At 44.7% G+C, this 23,254-nt stretch overlaps 1 long non-coding RNA gene across 2 annotated transcripts in view; it reads right to left on the bottom strand.

The window, feature by feature from the left end:
- Positions 1-1,005: 1,005 nt before the first annotated feature.
- Positions 1,006-23,254, bottom strand: part of LOC106889615 — a 120,139-nt gene continuing 97,890 nt past the window's right edge. For both annotated transcript variants that reach the window (XR_001412400.1, XR_001412458.1), the window contains 3 exons: positions 6,867-6,957; positions 2,114-3,594; positions 1,006-1,495 (listed from right to left, as the gene is read on the bottom strand). This is a non-coding gene — a long non-coding RNA (uncharacterized LOC106889615). The remainder of the gene's footprint in view (positions 1,496-2,113; positions 3,595-6,866; positions 6,958-23,254) is intronic.

Genomic DNA, 23,254 nt, shown 5'->3' with positions numbered 1-23,254 from the left:
TTTCCCATAGTTGCACTGGTGACATATATGGAATTTGAAGCCAAGGTCCAGTTGCCTGGCTCTGCCTTTACTGGTGGCCCTAGAAGGGGTGCAGACCCCAACATCTCCCCATCTGACTATCCGGAGAGGGAATTCTTCCTTTTAATATCATTTGCACTTTGGAGAAAGCATCTTTCAAAACTTGTAATAACTCTGTGTGTTTCTAGAAGATGGATAATGAGAAACACTCCCGCATTAGGGCTGTAAACTGTCATTTCTAAATTGGAAAAAAAAGCAAATGAGCTGCAGATAGAGAGCTATTGTACTTCTCCAAGATGCCTACTTCTAATTAGGTCCTGTAAGTTTTAAAACATGCTCAGACCTCGGGACTATTCTGTCCTTCCCAGATTTAATGATGAGAAAGGCTGAGAGCAATTGTCTGGTTGAACTGGAAAGGAAGAGGAGGAGCAGAGGAGATGACGTCTTTACGTTTAGGCATCTATTCAGCAGAAAAGCAAGAGCTTGGGAAATAAGGAAGAGCAAACCCAGAATTCATAGACTTAGATAGAAATTTTAGATGGAAGAGTTTCTGATAACATTTTGTTCCCATAGTTACAAACCAACACTGTTCTGTAACCTTACAAAGAAAATTATGGGAATGACATGGAATCACAGAACTGTTGGAGTTGGAATGGACCTTCTAGAGATCATCTAGATCAGGAAGAAATTTTTTACTATGAGGGTGGTGAGACACTGGAACAGGTTGCCCAGGGAAGTTGTGGCTGCCCCATCCCTGGAGGGGTTCAAGGCCAGGCTGGATGTGGCCTTGAGCAACCTGCTCTGGTGGGAGGTGTCCCTGCCCATGGCAGGGGTGTTGGAACTGGATGATCTTTGAGGTCCCTTCCAACCCAAACCATTCTGTGATTCTATCTAGTCCAACACCCCTGCCAAAGCAGGATTGCCCAGAGCACATCACTCAGGACAGCATCCAGGTGGGTCACACCGGCGACTTAAGACCTTAAATAATTCATAATTCACCTCTTTTTATTTAACATCGGTGAGATTATTTACAAGAGTAAAGTTTTGGCTGCCATTAAACCACTGCGGGATTAGAGAACGATGGCTTGGTTTTGCTGTTGATTAAATTCTAGTGATTTGCAGGGGGTTTAGGTGCATTCAGACACCTCTCAGGTAACCCCCCCCCTCTCTCCCAGTGATGAATTCCTGTGGTTAATAACGCGTGAACCACGATGCCACCTTTGTCTGCAAGTGACAACTGTGGGCGTTTCACCGCATGAATCCAGGGATAATCACAGAGAACATCTCCTGGGAGCACCTTGGAAAGAATTCCAGCTGGAATAACGATCCCGTACAGGAAAGTTGTAGAAAAAAGTAAGTCTTCTTGCTTCCTTTCCACGCTCTGCCATAACAGGAGCCGTGTAAATGGATTTAGGTGGAGCTTTGCTTCTGACAGCTTTATGATCCATCCCTGACAGCCTGAAAGCCCGGAGTCAGCCTGTAATTTGCAGACAATGGCCTTTGAGTAAGTTCCCTCCAAACAAACCCCTCGACTTATTGTAACTTCTTAAAATTCCCGTTTTTTAATAAAACGTGGAGCCCAGGAGAGATGAGAGATTGACAAAGGCTCTGCTCACGGCAGGGCTAGAGCAGGGGGAGCAACTGTGAGAACTTCCTACCTAACACTTGGCCGTGTGTCTCATTTATGAGCTGTTGCAGATACCCCACGGCACGAGGAGGACCAAGGAACCATTAAGAAATTGTCTGTCAGCTGAAAAACCAATTAATACTGACTGCAGCGAGGAAGAACTGCCTACCAAGATAGAAATTGAGACTGTGAAGTCAGTTACAGATGTCTTTAAGCGATGTTTTTTTTTGGGGGGGGGCATTTTAAGCTTGAACTTAAACCACAGCTATTGGGGAAAAGCTGCTTCATCTTTCCTTTTTCTGCGCCATCAATCCCCCAGCGTTTTCACCACCAGCTTAATGAATTCCAACTATCAAGGGAGCTCATCCGCTATGTAATTTGTCTTTCTTTCTTTTTTTTTTTTTTTGTTCCCTTCACTAAACAAGCAGGAAAAATGTTTTTAATTTGCAAGGCTGAATAAATACCTACTGTGTTTGCCAAGTCTTTATTGACATTCACGGCCGTCCACAAAGCTGACTGACTTCTCACAGACAGGGTTTATCTCCTCAAGAAAAAAAAAAAAACAAACAAAAAACCAACCTGCCCAAGCAAGAAGATGTTAGTCTTTCTTAATAAAATAAAATGAAAAGCAGCAGTTCAATAAATAATACTGTGGCTAGAGAAACTCCCTTCATCCAGGATATGGTCCCAGAGCAGATTTTTTGCTGACAGCAAGACCATTTAACATTGGGACACCCTCCAGTGCTTGCCACTGCCTCTGACACCACAGTTTGTGCCACCCCCAGTTGTGTCCATACAGCTGCCCGCGGGCCATGCTATAAACAAGTTCACTCAAATGATTCTAATTCAAAGAAAAAATAAAAAAACCCACAAAAACCTGTTTTTTTTTGACTCGAGATATTTTCAGTCATCTGGTTTTCCACCCGGTCAGGAGAGAGATGGCACCACGTCGCTGCTGAGCTGGAAATGAAGGGCTGGGGGTTGGCAGAAAGTTATTAAGCTGGCACTAGCAAAAGACATGAACTGTGGAATTACACCTCGGATAGCATCAAATCTCATCTCCCTCGCTCAGCTGGTCGTGAGGAGTCGAGACGAGTTTCAGCCTGCAATGCAGCACAGTTCTTGAACTTTCACAAGAAAATCAATACGCCAAACTTTGAGATTCTTACTCGAGTTTTAGGTTTTTATAAAAGGTCCAGTTTTCCCCGTGGCTTGAATTTTTCCATTTAAATTTCTCCCGCTGAACAATTTTATCTTAAAATTGGCAATGTGCAAAAAAACTAAGGCTCTGCAGTTGGAATTGAATATGAACAGAAGGTCTGCGCTGGCCTTGACATAAAGAGGTGAGAAGGAAAAGCATTTTGGTCAAGTGGAGAAGGAAATTCATGACATGACAGAATCACAGAATCATCGAATCACATGGGGTTGGAAGGGACCTCTGGAGATCATCTAAACCAACCTCCTTGCTAAAGCAGGTCCACCCAGAGCAGGTTGCACAGGAAGGTGTCCAGGTGGGTTTTGAATGTCTCCAGAGAAGGAGACTCCACCACCTCCCTGGGCAGCCTGTTCCAGGGCTCTGCCACAAACCACTACTGTCAAAATTCCCTACACTGATGACAGCACTTCACTTTCCTCCCTTTGCTTTGGTGAGCTGTACTGAAAAGAGCTACCAAGACCTGGGGAACGTTCCTCTGGAACAAGCAAAGAGCCCTTGAATAAAAACCATTATTTCCCATTGGAGAAACATCCGTACCTGTTACGAACGCATTTCAATTTCGAAAGCTTCTCAAAGCTTCTAATGGGTAAGGTCTGCAAGGTATTTACAACATCAGCTGATGCCAAGGAGGGACACAGGATGTGCTGTACCTCAGAAAAACCAGCCTCCACCTTGTACCATTTCTCCGTGCATTTCTGGAACAATTCATTACTGACAGGTTTGGCCTCAGAATCTGGAAGGAAAGAAATACCATAAGCTATTTCAATTAGTCTTCTCCTTTGTGTTGTTCCTCAAAGACATAAATTAAAATGCAACCTCATAATTGTTCTTCTCTTCCTCCTGCCTCGTATAGAGGCTTTTAGCCAAGTTACTGCTCCTCAAAATCTGAACTTGAGTGTATTTACAGTCAAAACAGGCAATCGAGGTTTACCACTAACCCCATCGCTGGAATACGGGTACTGTGTTCCCTATGGAAGTAGGACTTTTCGATCAGAGCTTCAAAATTCATTGAAAGATATGGTTGTCTCCGTTTCATATAGAAGGATGAATGCAGACACTGCTTAGAATCATAGAATGGTTTGGGTGGGAAGGGATCTTAAAGATCATCCGGTTCCAACCCCCCTGCCCTGGGCAGGGACACCTCCCACCAGAGCAGGTTGCTCAAAGCCCCATCCAGCCTGGCCTTGAACCCCTCCAGGGATGGGGCAGCCATAGCTTCCCTGGGCAATCTGTTCCAGCTCCTTGTAAGATACCTCTAAATTGGTCTAGAAACCTCTCGACAGATTACATTGAGCCCCAACCCACCCACCCACTGACCCCACAGCAGTGGTGTATCACCAACACCACGGGGAATTAATTCTTTGTGGAGAAAGGATCTGTAAATAGCAGGTGCCAGAGAATCACCCACTGCATAGAGCAACATCCTTGATGCCTCAGTTGTCTCGGATTTACTCCAAACTCCGTTTTAAAACCTTTTCAGGCTGATTTGGGGGGATTATTAGGAAACAGGAATCCTAAAAATACAAACGCAGGCTTATCAAGCCGAGGGAAAAACACTGAGATGTTTTTGTGACAAAGGCTTTAGCGTATGAATTATGCATTACCCAAAACTGACTTCGATTCGTATGGGAGGAGGGAGATTTCTGTGCATCCAAATTCAAGCACAACGGGCACAAAGCTGCACTGCAGCGAATTCCATGCAGTCCTGTACCAACACTGGCAATTCGAGTATCTCACTCTTTTTATCTCCTGAGGATTGTTTTGCCTTATTTTGCGAGAATTTGAGGCAGAAAACAGGGAAATAACCTGTTAACCCCTTGAAATCCGTCACCACCGAATTCAGGGAGGGCTACTGAAATGGTGGGGAAGCAGGAATAGTCTGGCTCCAGCCTCGCCACTCTATTTCTGTCCCTGTTCCCATCTCCTCCCCATCACCATAGCAGCTTGACTGCTCTCCTGGCAAACAGCAAACTTTGGGGCAACAGAGGCAGGAATATCGTTTGGTTGGGTTTTTTTTTTCCAAGGATATGACGATTTGCTGGATAAAAGGGGCAGATGCTGGTACTTCAGGAATCATACAGGACAATCGTAAGGGACAAACATAAGGAACAACCCTCTGCACCAGCACAGGTTGGAGGCTGACTTGCTAAAGAGCACCTCTGAGGAGAAAGACCTAGGAGTTCTGGTGGACAACAGGATGACCATGAGCCAACAATGTGTCCTTGTGGCCAAGAAGGCCAACAGCATCCTGGCATACATCAAGAAGAGTGTGGTCAGCAGGTCGAGAGAGGTCATCCTGCCCCTCTGCTCTGCCCTGGGGAGGCCCCATCTGGAGCACTGTGTCCAGTTCTGGGTTCCCCAGTTCAAGAAGGACAGGGAACTGCTGGAGAGGGTACAGCAGAGGACCACAAAGATGATGAGGGGCCTGGAGCATCTCTCTTACGAGGAGCTGGGTCTTTTTAGTCTGGAGAAGAGAAGATGAGGGGGAATCTGATGAATGCTCATAAATACTTAAAGGGAGGGTGTCAACGGGACAGGGCTGGTCTTTTTTCAGTGGTGCCCAGGGACAGGACAAGAGGAAATGGGCACAAACTTGAATATAAGAAGTTCCCCCTAAACATGAGGAGGAACTTCTTTCCTGTGAGGGTGGCAGAGCCCTGGAAGAGGCTGCCCAGGGAGGTGGTGGAGTCTCCTTCTCTGGAGACATTCAAAACCCATCTGGACACCTTCCTGTGCAACCTGCTCTGGGTGGACCTGCTTTGGCAGGAGGGTTGGACTTAGATGATCTCCAGAGGTCCCTTCCAACCCCATGGGATTCTGTGATTCTGATTCTGTGATCCAACATAACTCCTTGTTGTTTTCCAAGGTATGTTAACAAAGGTATGTTAACGAAGTAGCCACCCACAACAAAACTCACTGTAGTTTGTTCACATCTTTACATTATAAAACTTTTTTTTTTTTTTTTCATTCCCACCACTGTCTTATAGATACACAGAAATATCTCATCAGGATCTGGGAGAAAACCGATGATCATTGGGGGGGGGGGATAAAGATTTCTTCAGCTTAATATACTACTTCTGATTTAAAACTTTTGGAATCTGAAGAGCGATGAGCATCATTTTTAGAAACCACCCTGGCACCGTTGCCGTTATATAAAAGTTTCAATAGAAGCGCTAATCCCAGCGCTCAACAGAAATGCCCCTGTCATGAAGCACTCAAAAACTACACCTACTGTTTGATATTCTCGTGCCGCGCATTGTATCGCAGCCACTTACGTCTCTACAAAGTAGAGCTCTTAAAACCAGGCGCCTGTAACTCTTTTGCCCCCCTCTGCTTATCTTCAGCACTGGATTCACTTAGGCTGCTACATAAACGATGGCGTGTTTGTCTGTTAAAAAGGATGAAAGGTGACCTGGAAAGAACTGCTCTTACGTTATCTTTTAAAAATAACAAGAATCGCGCATGAAAATGTTTATTTTTCTTTTTTTTTTTTTCTTTCTGGTATAACACAAATTCAAATTCTGACTACTTTGAAAGACTCCGCGATTACTGCGGAGGAAGTGAAATTAAAATCATCACATAGGAAAAAAAAAAAAAAAAGGTAGCAATTAAGAGGGATAGGAAATTCAATCAGCTCCACGTGTGATTGTTTTTAATCCCCACTGAATTCCCACGCCTGACAAACAGGCTGCAGAGGCTCTTTTAGCTGAAGGCAAATATTCTTTACTCCTCCCCATCACGTATAACGCTGCAAAAAAACCTCCAAACCCAAGCCAAAAACATTTGCAGAGAAAAACACGCCACCTTTGAACCTTTCTTTGTTATGGTGAAGAAGCAGAGAATTAGAAATGGAATTTTTAAAAGATACCCCCTGCCTACCCTAGTGGCACTGCACAGCGACAAACGTAATAGATGCCAGGTGTATTTACACTACGTACTTCACATCGGGACACATAACCAATGCAGAGAGCATATTTCATCAATCAGTTTACAGAAATGATTTACCTTTCAGTTTCCACGTGTTTATAAATAGGTTTTCCCTCAAACAACGTGTTCTTCCTTCGGCACCCGCGCGGCACTCTCAGGAGATCAGCCCCTGGAATTTATAAAATGGTTTATTTAAATGCATGTTTGTGTTTCCCCTTTAGCTTCACCTTATAAAAGCAGAAAAAGGTCACACGCTTCCAGTCAAATTTTACCATTCTGGTATCATTTCAGATCACCTTGTTTTATTATGGAATGGAAGAGTGTTACAGAAATGCAGCCAGTCGACATTTGTCACCGCTGCACAGGAGGCCACGGCTACAGCCCCCCTGGGTTTGTGTCCCACTCCGTTTCTCCACCTTTTTGGCTGGGCCAAGAGATGTCACCTCGTCAAAAACCTTGTTTCTCCTGGCTGTGAATAGATAGGGATGACAGATTTACCTAAAGATTTTAGGGACTGACCAACGGCCAGTAAGTCACGGGAGAGACTGGAAGAGCCAGGAGCACTTCACCACTGCATGGTGAAGATGACCATGGACAAGGATGGTTCTGTGTCACAGAATCATAGAATCGTCTAGGTTGGAAGGGACCTTAAAGATCATCTAGTCCAACCATCAACCTAACTTTGACAAAAAATAAATAAGAAATAAGCAGTCAGCCCTGGAATTGATTACATCCACCCAACGATGCCCAGTGGTGAACATTTACTGATCCTTACTCTTGAACCCCTTATTACTGCTCACTTCATGCATTTGACTACTGTTACAGGACAAAATGCATCATCAGGATACAACCAGACACTGTGCTTCAATAATAAACCCCGATGCCAGCATACACCACGGCAATTATAGCACTAATTAGAGGAACAACACTGTGCTCCACATATTAAACACAGCCAAGCAAAAGATGGGGAAAAGTGGCTGTTGGATTTTGCAAATAATTTTGTTTTGCAGAGTAGTTTTTGCTTTAATCTACTACAGCTATTGAATAACCTGAGCTGCATTGGAAAAATATGTTCCTATCAGAAAAACGTAACGTTCATAAAGCCATTTTGCTGCAACTTACTGCTGATCTTATTAGTCTCCTCCCTGTAATTGGCTCCATCTTTTGAAGCTACACGTGAGGTCTCTATCTCATAATTTGAGCATTAAAACAAGGAAGGGTGGAGTTCTGTTTCTAGCCTGATTTTCTCTGGGACCTGAGAAACCGTGTAGAATTTAAAACTATATAGATATTCACCTTCCCAGGCATTTCCAAGGGAGGGAATGTAAAGCTACTGCAGCAGGGTAGAGTCCTTGTCATGGACCAAAGAGACACCAATTTTGGAGCTTCATATAAAAAAAAAGAATAAAAAGTATAAAAAAGAATAAAAGAAAAAAGAACAAAAGAGAGATTTGGTTTCTAGTTTACTGCCCGAGGCAAGGAAGAGTGGAGAGACATAAAGAAAGAGGAAGCATAAGGAATAAAGAGACCATAAAACCTGATACAAAGGCCTATCTACTCCAGGAATTACAGGAAGGTATAGCTTTAAAATAGAGGCTTAAATAAAAAGATATTTTTGTGGCCTTTACAGAGGGCTGGCATGGGAGAAAGCTCTTTTCTGTTGAACCCACGCTGAGCTGCGGTGATTGCTGTCAATTCACACGCGCACAAGGCGGGAGAGAAAGAAAATGATGCACAGAGGGGCAGACCTGGAACCTGAGTGCACAGAGGCAGCAGTCAAATCCACGCTCACAGAGGAAATCTGGAGGAACCAGGACACAGAAAGCACTAAGAGAGGATGTCGTCGTGTGAAAGACCTTTTGACAAGTGCATTAGAGAGTCCGATTAACAGACATCCCAGAAAAACCCAAACAACAGAATTATGGACACTCAGAATGAAAACTACGAGCTTGACAACGTGACTGATGAGAGTTTGCCCAGCGGAAAAAATGACTAAGGACGAAGCCATGGTGCTAATATTTGGCTAAGAAAAAAGCAACTAGAAACTTTTCAAGATTTCAAACGAGTTAAAGAGGCAGAAGTCAGCCTGGAAGTGGTGTAGGACGGAATCGCTGCGGAGAACCCCGAATTGCAAATGAATGGTGTAACTTCCCACTGCTAAAAACGTGGCCATTGCTAGACTAAGGAAAACCAAAACCAAAGAAACCCTACTGACTTAGTGAAGAAAAGAGTTCGCTCTTTATTCTGCCAGCATTCGAGTTCTCCTATTTGTAACAGACATGGCTAAATTAATTCCTCAATTAGCAAATGAGTTCAGTTAGTTCACAGCATGTAATTCATTTATTCTACTCTGTTCACAGGCACATCCTAGTGTCATTTTGTAATATTTCATAAATTCAATTTAATTTATTAGACACGACGAGGAAAGGGGAACTCGAGGAGAAAACTGTAACAAAACCAGATGCAAAACTGACTGAGATAACACACAACATAAATAACAGTAAGAAGCTGCCAGCGAGGTCCGGCCTCTGCTCAGCGCCGCTGACCGTTCTGCATCAACAATTTCATGATTAAAACAGGTCTGAGAGGACAGGACAGATAGTGACAGGACCAGGGGTAATGGTTTTAAATTGGAAGAGAGGAGATTTAGATGAGATATTAGAATTGGGGGTGCTCAGCCTGGAGAAGAGAAGGCTCCAGGGAGACCTTAGAGCCCCTTCCAGTCCTTAAAGGCGCTCCTGGAAAGCTGGGGAGGGACTCTTGGTCAGGGAGTGGAGTGACAGGAAGAGGGGGAACGGTTTTGAAGTGAAAGAGGGGAGATTTAGATTAAAGATTAGGAAGAACTTCTTTGCTGTGAGGGTGGTGGGACACTGGCCCAGGTTGCCCAGAGAAGCTGTGGCTGCCCCATCCCTGGAGGGGTTCAAGGCCAGACTGGATGGGGCTTGGAGCAACCTGGTCTGGTGGGAGGTGTCCCTGCCCAGGGCAGGGGGGTTGGAACCAGATGATCTTTAAGGTCCCTTCCAACTCTTAACCATTCTATGATCCTATTCCGGATTAAAGTTTGTGTAAGGGGCAAAAAAAAAAAGGAATAATTAAAAGAATTTTGGAAGTGCTTACAAGGATAGTAAGAGAGAGAAGACAAAGTTGATTCAGAGTACAGTATAGCACTGAAATAAAACAAGGAACGACTATAATTATGTTTGAGGTAATTTAAGACAAATTGTAGCAGAACTGTTAAAGTGGCTTGGTAATTCTGTTACTAATCATTACATCACACCTTACAGACTCCTCAAGGGTTTCCCTCCGAACAGCCCCTGCTTTATCTGCATTTTTTTTTTGCTAAAGGAATTACAGTAACTCATGCTACGAGGGAGTAATTGTGTCAGGGGGTTGGTGAGGAATATATTCCCTTCCATTTCCAGACTGGAACAGTCCGCTCTTCCCTGTACTCTCTAAAGCATCAAACTGAAGCATTTCAGCTGTTTCATCCTGCTTTCGAGGGCTATAAAAGTTATACTAGGTTTCCAGTTAAGATGAGGACAATGTGTATCCTGGATGGATCTGACAGGAAAGGTTAAAAAACACCTAAAATAACTGAAGTGAATATGCAAACTGCGCTGTACAGACCTATAAAATAGCGCGGGCACACAAAGCAGGAAGTCAGAAGTCTGACAGATATGGAAATACAGCTTATGAAACTGTGAAAATTCACTTAAAGCTGTAAAATTACATCCACGCAACAAATACCTCTTTAACTTCTCGTGATGTGTATCTCCCCCACTTCGAGGGTCAATATTACTAATATATTGCCTTGTACCACTGCCCACGAGTAAGAAAACCTTTCTTTAAATCTCATCTCTCCAGGAGGGGTCCAGTACCCCACTCCTGATATTTTCGGATGTAAGGGAATGGAGGAGAAGGACTGTCTGCAACGCCCACATCAAACCCATCTTTTTTATTCCCCAGATCCACAGCACGGCATCCTAAAAGAGAGATGCTGAGCGTATCTCCTGCATCCCTCCTCTGAGCCCCCACCAGTGCTCTCTGCTCTTTGAAACACCCCGTGGAGGAGATCTCCAACACACCATGAGTCCTGCACAACTCCGCCTCCGACCCTTCCTGTTGGGGACTCCGGAGCGATGGGCTTTATCTCATTAACGCAGTGGTTTTTTAGGAAACTACTTCTTCCTGCCAGTTTTTTAAACCCAGAGGAATTTTCTAGACGTGCAGTGACAGTGCATGAGTAATAGCTCCCTCATTAAACTACCAGGGAGTCATAAAACAAAACAAATTGTTCAGCTTCCCAGTGTTTTTCCGATTTGCTTTCCCTTTCCAAGCCCTGTAGTGCTCACAAACATCCAAACTATCCGAGTGACGTCAGTCATAGTCAGGATCCTTAAAGGAAACAACATGTCTTTAAGCATGTTGCTCAACCCTCTGGTATTCTTGCAGTCATTTATTTTCGCCCCAGGGCAGTTTCAAGTCGTTTTATTTTATTTTATTATTTTTTTTTAAAATCAAGAGTTGTCTGTGCCCATGTCAAAGGTGTGCCCCCAAAGTCCGTCACCAAAAGCATGTCTGGAGCGAGAGAAGGACGTGCCCATGTCAAAGGTGTGCCCCCAAAGTCTGTCACCAAAAGCATGTCTGGAGCGAGAGGAGGTCTCTTCTCACAGGTAAAATTAGTGACAGAACGAGAGGGAATGGCTTCAAGCTCCAACAGGGTAGGTTTAGACTGAACATTAGGAAAGAATTTTTCACCAAAAGAGTGATAGGGCATTGGAACAGGCTGCCCAGGGAGGTGGTGGAGTCACCATCCCTGGCTGTGTTTAAGGGCCGTTTAGATGCAGTGCTAAGGGACATGGTGTAGGGGAGGACTTTGTAGAGTAGGGGAGATGGTTGGACTCGATGATCCCAAGGGTCTCTTCCAACCTGGACGATTCTATGATTCTAAGGTTTGCTGCTGCCTGTCAGCCCTTGGGATGTCTCTTGTCTTTGTGCCAAACGCTCTGGGTGCCCACGGCCGAGAAGCACCTTAGTAACCCTTCCAGTCCCCAAACGGGATACAAAAAAGCTGGGGAGGGACTCTTGGTCAGGGAGTGGAGTGATAGGAAGAGGGGGAACGTTTTTAAACTGAAAGAGGGGAGATTTAGATGAAAGATTAGGAAGAAATTCTTTCCTGTGAGGGTGGTTGGACACTGGAAGAGGTTGCCCAGAGAAGCTGTGGCTGCCCCATCCCTGGAAGTGTTCAAGGCAAGGCTGGATAGGGCTTTGAGCAACCTGGTCTGGTGGGAGGTGTCTCTGCCCATGGCAGGGGGGTTGAAACTCGATGATCTTTAAGGTCTCTTCCAACTCTAACCATTCTATGATTCTATAAGAAATCAGTCTGTACCTCTTTTAAACTGAGGCGGTAGCTGCATTTCTGGAGTGCCTTTGATGTCAGCAGGTAACAGGTTCTTTATCCCATTTTTAAATCTGGGAGTTCAAACTATAAACCATATAGAATCATAGAATGGTCCAAAGAATAATCCAACCATTCATGGCATCCTTTGAAAGGTCACAATTTCTACAGTAGTTTGTGAGAACGAGAGACAAGACTCAGTCTCCTTCGTTTCTCTTCAGGGCAAAGAAGCTTGTACTTGGTGTCGACACAGAGGTACCTTCCTACCCAACGTGGTACCCACCACTGCAGAAGCTACATCCTATAGATGTCTTGTCGTATCCAGCACCAGCACACAGAGTATCTTGTATGATAACTCAGATTCGGAGAACGTACGAAGATGAAAACAGTCCCATATTTTTTAAAAACAGAAGGGAAAAAAAAACAACAAAGCAGAACAAGATACCAAACTCAACCCTGGGAGATGAACAGGTTTGAAAAATATTTCTATTTAACACATGTTTTGGTAAGATTGTAGAGATGCTAACAAACTACCATAGTTTCTAGAACAATCCTTTAAGGTGCACTTGTAATCCCTACTTTACAGATACCAAAGGAATGACTGTCATAAAGTCAGTGCAAGGTGACCTGAGTTCAGCGTTTTTACTGAAAAATGTGGCTTGAGGAAAACTTCCTCTCCTTTTGTCTAAAACAAAACCCGGGAGCCGCAGAATGAGAACCATTTCAGACAGCCCTAACATCTCACATCACCGAGATGTGAGTTCTGTCTTTTAATGAGCAGCAGAAAGCAAAGGAATGGGATAAACTCTGAGCTCCAGACCACGGTTCCCAACGCGGTTGGCCAAGTGGTGAGGAGCCCCATTAAACGTACCAAGCTCATTGACCTCAAGAGATTTCTCCAGGCCAGGGCTGGAAAACAAAACAGCTTATTTCCTTGTAGAGGGAACTGCTGGCACCTTGAGCTCTGTCTACCTCCAAGTCAAGGGTTTTGACACCGAGAAAGAATCTGCAGCTTTAAACACACAACTGAGACACACAAAAAAGCAGTAATTAAAGTCAGTGAGAGACTGCTCGAGCCAAAGTTGAGTGGAGACCCCAGCCAAGAGCCTCAGGGATGTTCAAGAGCCTCACTGCTAATGATTTCATGGCGAGGTAGGTATTCAAACACCTCTAAGGACACAGGTTGCTAGAATTTGTCTGTACATTGCTATATAATTGGCAACAAAGGTGGGAACAAACTTGCCAGCTTCACTTGTCACATCATCCTTATGAAAGAGTGCGGAGGGACCGATGAGAAATGGGGGATTTTCGTCAGGACCGAAATACATCGCAGACACCGTGGCAGATGGCACTGGGTGAACTGAAATGGAATTGGAAAGTTCAGGGTATTTTAGAGAAGGTTCATGTAACACTAAACAAGGTAACAGCGTAAGAAATACAAAATAGTGGAGAGAGACAGAAAAGTACTCCTGTTCATCCTTCTCCTGATATCAAGATGTTCGATGAACTGAACTGATTATAAATATTTAGGCGTGTACATTATGGTCACAACTGACTATTGCTTGGTCCTAATACACTCTCACCTGCACAAACACACATAAAGCCACCGCTGTCCTGCAGAGTTTGCAGTCCAAAGGGTGAGGGAATATTTAAACAAATGCAAGAGCAGATACAGTGTGGACCTCACAAGAATATGCCACTTGCAGTCCAAAGGGTGAGGGAATATTTAAAGAAATGCAAAGAGCAGACACAGTGTGGACCTCACAAGAATATGCCAAAGCCGAGACCTGCGAAGGGTTAAGAAATCAAACCTTTGGATAGATGATGAAAACATCCAAGATTAATAGACTAGTCAGTTGGAAAGAGTAGGAATAAGTCCTCAAATCTTTGGTAATTGTCCTCTATAAGGAGTCCATCACCTCTCCCCAAACTCTTTGGTGCTGGTTGCTACCAGGGACGTTACTGGAGCAGATGGACCACACGTGGGAGACTCTGCTTGTCCCTGGCTCCTAAGATACAACTCATTTCTGGAGCTTAACATTTCAGAAACAAGCGTGCTGCTCACACAGAGTTTGGGAAACGTTTCCAAAGCTTCAGGGCCCCATCAGGCCAGCTGATAGCTCCTCATTAAAAAAAGCAACAAGGAACAAAAAACCAACCTCTTTTCCAGGCGGTGAATGACACCAGCATGAGACTGACAACTTTAAGGGTGAGGTCACCTCCGTTTCCCTTCAGAAACAAAGCTAGCAAGTACAATTAACAGTAATTAAAAACTCCTTTCACAAAGGGACACTATACTTTTATTATCTCTGTTGAAGCCTCATCAAAAGCACCACAATGGGCTTGTTGATTATTTTTTTTAAACCAAGATACAATAAAAGACAGAAAGAAACCAGCAAGTAAGAACAGAAACCTAATTTTCTTAGTATTTTAGATCAAAATACAGACTGTTCCCTACTTACCTAAAAGAATAACTCTATTTACTGGTTGACCACGGTAAAACATAACCAAAAATTCTAATTTACATTAAAAAAAAACTTAATGGGTAAATAAATGTGCTCATGACACTGAAACGTATATGGGAAGTATAAGCAATAAACTGTAATCACACTCATGAAAAGTTATTGGCTTTGAGTCTAATGATTTTAGGTTCCATCTGCATAAAAATATTAAAGTTTCTTTGCATCTCCATTTAGGATTATGAATTCCAAGATGTTCACTAAGAGAATGTGAACTGGTTTGTATTTCTAACTATTTATTATTCGTATTTGTTTCACCTTATGTGTCAGAGGAAAAAAACAACAACAGTGGTTTAATCACTAGAGATGCAGTAGCATCTAAACAGCATTTCAGCCCATCAAATCTAAACATCTGCTGCTGGATTTTGGCGCTAAATTGCATCTCCAGCAGTTACAACAGGAGCTTGGACATTAACGTGAAGATTCATTTGCCCAAATACAGCACCTCTGCCTCCTGACATTTGAGGTGATGTTCAGGATCCTGCCCAGCCTGGCCCACATAAAGCTCCCATAAAACTCATGTTGTACCTGCCAGCACTATGGGGATGTCCCAAATAACTCAAGGTGTCCCAAAAGTCACCAGAAACCAACGTGCAGGCAACTGAATCCCGTCCTGGTGCACTTGCAGACAAGAATAAGCACATGTATCACGCTCTCGGGTCTTTGTATCAGAGCCAAATCCCACCCATGTAGTCTGCTGAACATCTACAGTGTAATAATAATTTAAAAAAACCCTTTTATTTTTGTTGTGGATATTAAAGGTCCCACTGCTTTTGATATTGGTGTCTCTACCCATAGGCAGGCAGAACTGCCAGATCAGATCTACCGGCAGAGCTTTAGGGTGCAGATTAAACCTTGGCAGCTGGCTTTCACCCAGAAACTGGAGTCCTTAAATCGCTTCTAAAGCGTGATTACTTTTAAAAGATTTACTGTCATAACCCCCAAGTGACCCTGCTGTCACGCAGAACATGCTGCAAACCCAACTGCTGCCTACAGTGACACGAGAAGCACTGCATGGGTGCACAGGTGCTCCTCTCCCAGTAGTACAGGTGGACAATTTTCTCGAGATTGAGCAGATTTTAGGGCAGAAGGGTCAGTCCAGGGAGCCATAAAGCTGTGGGCATCAGGAAGCCCCCCTGCCCACCGGCAGCATGCCCGAGGAGCAGATGCTGGCCAGAGAAGTGCCAGCCAACAGCTGAGAATAGCAGTGAGGCAGGGCAGAAGGGAAGGAAACACAGAGTCTTAAGCAAGAGCTCAACCCAGTTTATGGAATCAGGGAATTGTCAGAGTTGGAAGGGACCTCTAGAGATCATCTGGTCCAACTCCCCTGCCAAAGCAGGGTTGCCCAGAGCACATCACTCAGGATGGCATCCAGGCGGGGCTTGAAGATCTCCAGAGAAGAGGACTCCATGACCTCCACTGTTCCAGGGCTCTGGCACCCTCACCGTAGAGAAGTTCTTCCTCCTATTTAATGGAACTTGCCATGTTCCATCTTGTGCCTGTTGCCCCTCATCCTATTGCTGGAAACCACTGGAAAGAGTGTGGCTCCATCCTCCTTCAACCCACCCTTTAGATACTTGTCAGCATTAATAAGGTCTCCCCTCAGCCTTCTCTTCTCCAGGCTAAAGAATCCCAGATCTCTCAGCCTTTCCTCATCAGGGAGATGCTCCAATCCTTCCATCATCTTTGTTGCCCTACGCTGGACTCTCTCCAGCAGTTCCCTGTCTCTCTTGAACTGGGGAGCCCAGAACTGGACGCAGTATTCCAGTTGTGGCCTCACCAGTGCAGAGCAGAGGGGGAGAATGACCTCCCTCCACCACACTCTTCCCTATGCAGCCCAGGATTCCATTGGCCACAAGGGCACATCGCTGGCTCATGGAAAGTTTGCTATCCACCAGGACCCCCAGGTCTTTCTCCTCAGTAGTGCCTTCCAGAAGATCCACCCCCAACCTATATTGGTGCCTGGTGTTCTTCCTCCCCAGGTGCAGGACCTTACATTTGCCCTTGTTGAATCTCATTTGATTCTTCTCTGCCCAGTTTAAACCCATCAGTATTAAAATACGTTTTTTTTTGAGGGACCGAACTCCACAAAATTGCCACTGGTACCAAGGGGCAGCTCTGAAGGCTGAGGGCCACGGACCAAGGATGCTGCAACACGAGCAGCTCCTTCCACCACTGCTATTTCATATACATTTACAGCTGGGATGAGTGTAAACAGGGAAGTCACACGGCATCTGCAGTGTCACGTAGCGTCACTCAGGCTTAGAACATCTCCCTTGAGCACCTATTAGCCCACACGGAGTCTGCAAAAACTCCATGAACAACCCCATGCAGGGGTTATGGGAAATAACCCCAAGCACCAGTACAGGTTGGGGGCTGACGTGCTAGAGAGCACCTCTGAGGAGAAAGACCTGGGAGTTCTTGTGGACAACAGGATGACCATGAGCCAACAATGTGCCCTTGTGGCCAAGAAGGCCAATGGCACCCTGGGGTACATCAAGAAGAGTGCGACCAGCAGGTCGAGAGAGGTCATCCTGCCCCTCTGCTCTGCCCTGGGGAGGCCCCATCTGGAGCACTGTGTCCAGTTCTGGGCTCCCCAGTTCAAGAAGGACAGGGAACTGCTGGAGAGGGCACAGCAAAGGGCTGCAAAGATGACGAGGGGCCTGGAGCATCTCCCTTAGGAGGAGAGGCTGAGGGACTTGGGTCTTTTTAGTCTGGAGAAGACCGAGGGGGGATCTGATCAATGCTTATAAATACTTAAAGGAAGGGTGTCAAGAGGATGGGGCTGGTCTTTTTTTACTGCTGCCCAGGGATAGGACAAGAGGAAATGGGCACAAACTTGAATATAATAAGTTCCACCTAAACATGAGGAGGAAATTCTTTACTGTGAGGGTGGCAGAGCCCTGGCACAGGCTGCCCAGGGAGGTGGTGGAGTCTCCTTCTCTGGAGACATTCCAAACCGACCTGGACACCTTCCTGTGCAACCTGCTCTGGGTGGACCTGCTTTGGCAGGGGAGTTGGACCTGATGATCTCCAGAGGTCCCTTCCAACCCCATGTGATTTTGTGAAACTGGAACCTTTAAAGAACTCTGATTAAACACCACCCACCTGGGCCATCCTCCGTGACTCAGGAACGGGTTTCTGGATGCTTTACCCTGCATTTCCCACTTCCTTTCCTCCCAGCGTATCCACCAGAAACGGATCTGAACGCTGACACAGTTAAGTAGATTTGATCGCAGTTGGTTTTTTACGGTTTTTTTTTTTTTTTTTTTTTTTTGGACCGAGTCCCAATTTGAGTCCGATCTGCTCCTCAGATAGGAGGGCTCTACATTGTCACGGCGTTTGTACAAGCAGTTGCTACACTGATTCGCCGAGATACGCCAGGCTGTGCACCTGCACACCAGAAAGCCAGCCCGCGCACGCCGCAGATGCAGCAAATTTTCTCAACAATAATAAATGGGAGATTTAAGGAAAACAATAGGCAAATAATTTTGACGGGCTTCTTCCAAACGCACAGATAGAAACACAGGTCGGATTCGCAGACAGCGGTTCAAATTTGCATCGTGGCGCTTGAAAAGCAATTGGAAAAGAAAATGGTTTATTTTATAACAGTTCAGAAAACAAGCCTGGGAGACGGTGGATTTGGACTGGTTTCTCCTCTTACTACACCACTAGATCATGGGAAAATCCTCAGCTTTCAATCAATTGCCCAAAGGGCAGGTGAAATTTTCCAAGAAGGTGTCACAGAATCATCTAGGTTGGAAGGGACCTTCAACATCATCTAGTCCAACCATTGACCTAACTCTGACAAAAACCATCACTAAACCATGTCCCCCTGCACCATGTCAACCCATCTTTTGAACACTTCCAGGGATGGTGCTTCAACCACTTCCCTGGGCAGCCCAATCCAATGTCTGATAACCCTTTTAGTGTAAAAATTTTTCCTAATATCCAACCTGAACCTCCCCTGGAGCAACTTGAAGCCATTTCCTCTTGTCCTATCCCCTGTTTCTTGGGAGAAGAGACCGACCCCTGCATCTCTACACCCTCCTTTCAGGGAGTTGTAGAGAGCAGTAAGGTGTCCCCTCAGCCTCCTTTTCTCCAGGCTGAACACCCTCAGCTCCCTCAGCCTCTCCCTTAGTCACCACCAGCAGGAACAAAGCACGCAGTTTTTTTCCAGCACTTTGAAAAAAAAAAACACCTCAACACCTCATCTTTTAAAGGATGGTTACACATTTCCAATGGGAAGGTATTAATCAGCACGTATCAGCGAATACGTTAATCTCCGGTTATTTCATACCATTGTTACCCCATTCTCTGACACAATTTTATTAACTTCATTCAAGAAGGAATATAGCCCTGCTAATATAAACAGCAGTACAATTACTCGTACGTACCTTTGAACAGACGTACCCTTTTGAGATAATTTTTGACAGAAATTCTCACCCTGTAATAAGGCAATGATTTGGTCTGCACATACAATTTCAGACCCAAAACCTTAAAGCTTCCAGGCATCTCCTAAACAATGGGAGGAGGAAGGTCCTCAGATCCTTTCCTACATATTAGCTGATTAGTATTTCTGCCAGTAAATGAACCACAACTTTTTTAAGCGGAAAAATTATCTCTCACAAATGGATTGGTTCTACCAGACCGAGCGAGACAGACAAATAGTGAAAACTTATTTCTGGCAATAAATAATAAGCTGCTTTGAACTATTTTTCAGACCAGAATTGTACACACTATCTAGTCCACGCACAGGAATCTCCATCCACAAAACTGTAAAAATTGTACCACGAAATCTCAATATAAAGGTGTGTGACACAAGCTTCCAGAGGGGAAGCATTACAAAAAATGTCATTACACACATGTATTTTTAATATTAGGCAAATATTGTCTTGCACACAGTCTTAGGGCAGCGATCACAACTGAAACGCGTGGCTGATTTTAGGGAGAGAGAAAAAAAAAAAAAGCAGCTTCAGACAAAACCACAGAATCACAAGGGGCGGGTGATGTATTTTTTACCACCCTCCTTGCCTTACCCCCGCTTCAGCATTTTAAACAGTTTGAGCAAGCTAAAAAACAAAGAAAACTTAAAAAATCTTACTTCTTCTTCAAGCTGTCTGGGTGTTTTCCTACAGATGCTATCTCAGCATTACCCAGCCAATACAGCTAACGGCATTAATTGCTTTCTCTTTACTGAGATTGAGTCCTTCCCTTCACTTTCTCTTGAGCAAGCGAACAAACAGAATCAGCCCAGGTAGACAGCATCTCCAGAAATAAAAAAAAAAAAAAAAAAAAATCTATTTTACCACAGCAGGAAACAAGTAAGATAACACGTATAGACTTCAGATATTTCAATGTTAGGTTTAAAATGCCAGCTGAAGGGCTCGGAATTCTGTGGGGCAGAACTGAAGACAAATAAGCCAAGCAAAAAGGGACGTATTTCTGAGCAACGCACCTTTCCACCGCATCGTTCTCAACTTTTATCCTCAGCCTCTAAAATAAACTGCTCCGTTGTGTAATCCCAAGCCTTGGAAAAGTTAGCAAAAACCTCCTTCTCCTGTAGCAGCTTCCTGCACCTGCCCCTACAGGTAATAAAGGATTAGAAGGATCAGAATTGTCATGTTTATGAAACTTTTTTTTTTTTTTTCCTCCTCTGCTCAGCAAGCAGCTTATTTCTTATTCTTAAAATGAAAGGAGTGGCTGTGCTTAAAAAAAAAAAAAAAAAAAAAAAGGAAAGAAAAGAAAAACAACATAATGAAAAGGAAGCACACACCCATATGGAAAAAAATGGCCAAAAGACGAAGCATGTTTATTGCCAATGCTCTGTAACCTCGTCACTGACAAAAACCAAGCCATTAATTAAAACACAAGGGAAACTTCAAGGTTTTCTTTCCTGTGTGTTCTCAGAATCTTACGACTGTCAGTGCTTCCATGGAGGACGCAGGTTGCTCCGCTGGTGTGATACTTTTTAATATCCAGCAGCAAACTCCTCGTTAGAATTGCAGTAATTGCAATTGTCCCCGCAATCCCACAGATGGCAACTAAGAGCGGTGGGTTTGAGGCAGCAATTCCCTCCCCGCAGCTCCCTCCAGCACAGACAAAGCTCGTGTAAACACCACCAGGATTTCAGCTTATGTAAGAAATGCAAATCTGGGGCTTTGACAGATCTACAACCCAACAGGCTGGGATTCAACATAACCCACACGCTCCTCCGCCCCTCGCCTCGCACACTCGCTACAGCATCTGAACATCAGCAAGAGATTTGCTCTGCTTCGATGGTAAAAAACATCTGCCCAAGTACAGCACGTGATTTCTGAATTTCTTCAAGATAAATACGAGTCAACGCGGGTTACTGTATGAGCTGGCTCGGCTGCAGGTCAAAGTCTTATAGGAACCTTGGTTTGCAACAGGTGACCATATTCAAGATGAGAAAGATTTCTCTCCCTGGTTAGGGATACTTTTAAAAAAGTTACCCATACCCTGATAGATTTTCCAGATGCTGTGTCACCCCATGTTACAGATTTCTGCCTGGCAATAAAACCCACAGTGAAGCTGGTAGGAGTTACTAAACACGCCAGAACGTTGGGCTGGCATCTCCTTCCAGAGCATGATGTGGGTGCAACCGTCCTGAGTGATGCCACCCACTGATTAACAACGCAACGGCAAGTGTAGGGTTAAGGTGCTCCTGGCAGCAGGATCACAGAATAACAGAATGGGTTGGAAGGGACCTTAAAGATCATCCAGTTCCAACCCCCCTGCCCTGGGCAGGGACACCTCCCACCAGACCAGGTTGCTCAAAGCCCCATCCAGCCTGGCCTTGAACCCCTCCAGGGATGGGGCAGCCACAGCTTCTCTGGGCAACCTGTTCCAGTGTCTCACCACTCTCACAGGAAAGAATTTCTTCCTAATATCTAACCTATATGTCCCCTCTTTCAATTTAAAACCACTGCCCATTGTCCAATTGCTCCACTCCCAGAAAAGAGTCCTCCCATCTCTCCTGAAGCCCCTTTAGGGACTGGAAGGCTACTTTAATATCTCACTACAGCTCTCTTCTCCAGGCTGAGCAACCCCATGCTCTACACCAGATTCTCATCCTGCTGATGACCACATGCAGGCAAAGCAATGTAGTTTTCCTCAAAAAAGAGGTCCAGCAAGGCAAAACCCTCACCTTACCCAGCTCTGCAAAAGCCTGCAGAGCCTGGTCTCCAGTACGATTTTTCAGTACACAGAATCACAGAACCATATGGGGTTGGAAGGGACCTCTGGAGATCATCTAGTCCAACCCCCTGCCAAAGCAGGTCCACCCACAGCAGGTTGCACAGGAACGTGTCCAGGCGGGTTTGAATGTCTCCAGAGAAGGAGACTCCACCACCTCCCTGGGCAGCCTATCCCAGGGCTCTGCCACCCTCACCGGAAAGAAGTTCCTCCTCATGTTTGGGTGGAATCTCTTATATTCAAGTTTGTGCCCATTTCCTCTTGTCCTATCCCTGGGCAGCACTAAAAAAAGATCAGCCCCATCCTCTTGACACCCTCCCTTTAAGTATTTATAAGCATTGATCAGATCCCCCCTCAGCCTTCTCTTCTCCAGACTAAAAAGACCCAAGTCCCTCAGCCTCTCCTCATAAGGGAGATTCTCCAGGCCCCTCATCATCTTTGTAGCCCTTTGCTGTACCTTCTCCAGCAGTTCCCTGTCCTTCTGGAAATGGGGAGCCTAAAACTGGACACGACGTCCACAATGTCTACACCACCATGTATTAGTTACTCTTTAGTAAATACACACCTTTTTGGCACCTAAGACAAAGCCTGTAGCTTCCTGCAGCAGTCAGTCATCTCTATTTGGGCTTGAAAATGAGCTGCTCTATTACAATAAATACTGAAAATGTACCATGCACAACTTAGTGTAACTTCAACAGGACAATGGAGCCTTTACCTTAAACAACAGCCCAACTGTACCCGCCTGGAGAGAGGTCACAGCCAAGGTTGTAATTGCCATGGTAAATTAAAAACACTTATGTATTAGTCACGGTGAGCTATGTCCAGCCTTAAAGCACTCTTTTATAAAAGATCCTAATAAAAGCCTACTTATTCAGCTTTTGATAATGACTTAAAATTACTATAACTTCATGTCTCATTCATTAAAATGAAAGGATCTTCAAGTTTGGGAGATGACTTTACACTGGTGTGTTATGCATTTGGAATTCCAGTGTATCCACCACCTTTGCACTTTTTTTGTGTGTGTCAGGTTACTCCTTCCATCTGCAGCTCTCGGGTCATTTCAGCTCTCGGAAATTCCCACTACAAACTGGAATGGTCCAGTGACCCTAAAAGTGTCTGTTGTGCTTCAGCTGCTTTCTCTCTGACTTTGTTAGAGCCAAAAAAACCCCAGCAAATAATAATTATGGTCTTCTGTATTTCTGCAGGAACACCAGCAAAATGCAACCATCTGACCAAGGTGAAGATCAGCAGAGAGATACTGAAGTTTAGGCAGAGTAAATGATGTGCCATCCCAACGAGGTGGACACCAACCAGTGGAGAGCAATGGGAGG

The sequence above is a fragment of the Calidris pugnax genome, unplaced genomic scaffold (genome assembly GCF_001431845.1).
Source record: "Calidris pugnax isolate Ruff unplaced genomic scaffold, ASM143184v1 scaffold35, whole genome shotgun sequence".
NCBI classification, from domain to species: Eukaryota; Metazoa; Chordata; class Aves; order Charadriiformes; family Scolopacidae; genus Calidris; species Calidris pugnax.
This window is presented reverse-complemented; position numbering and strand designations above follow the sequence as displayed.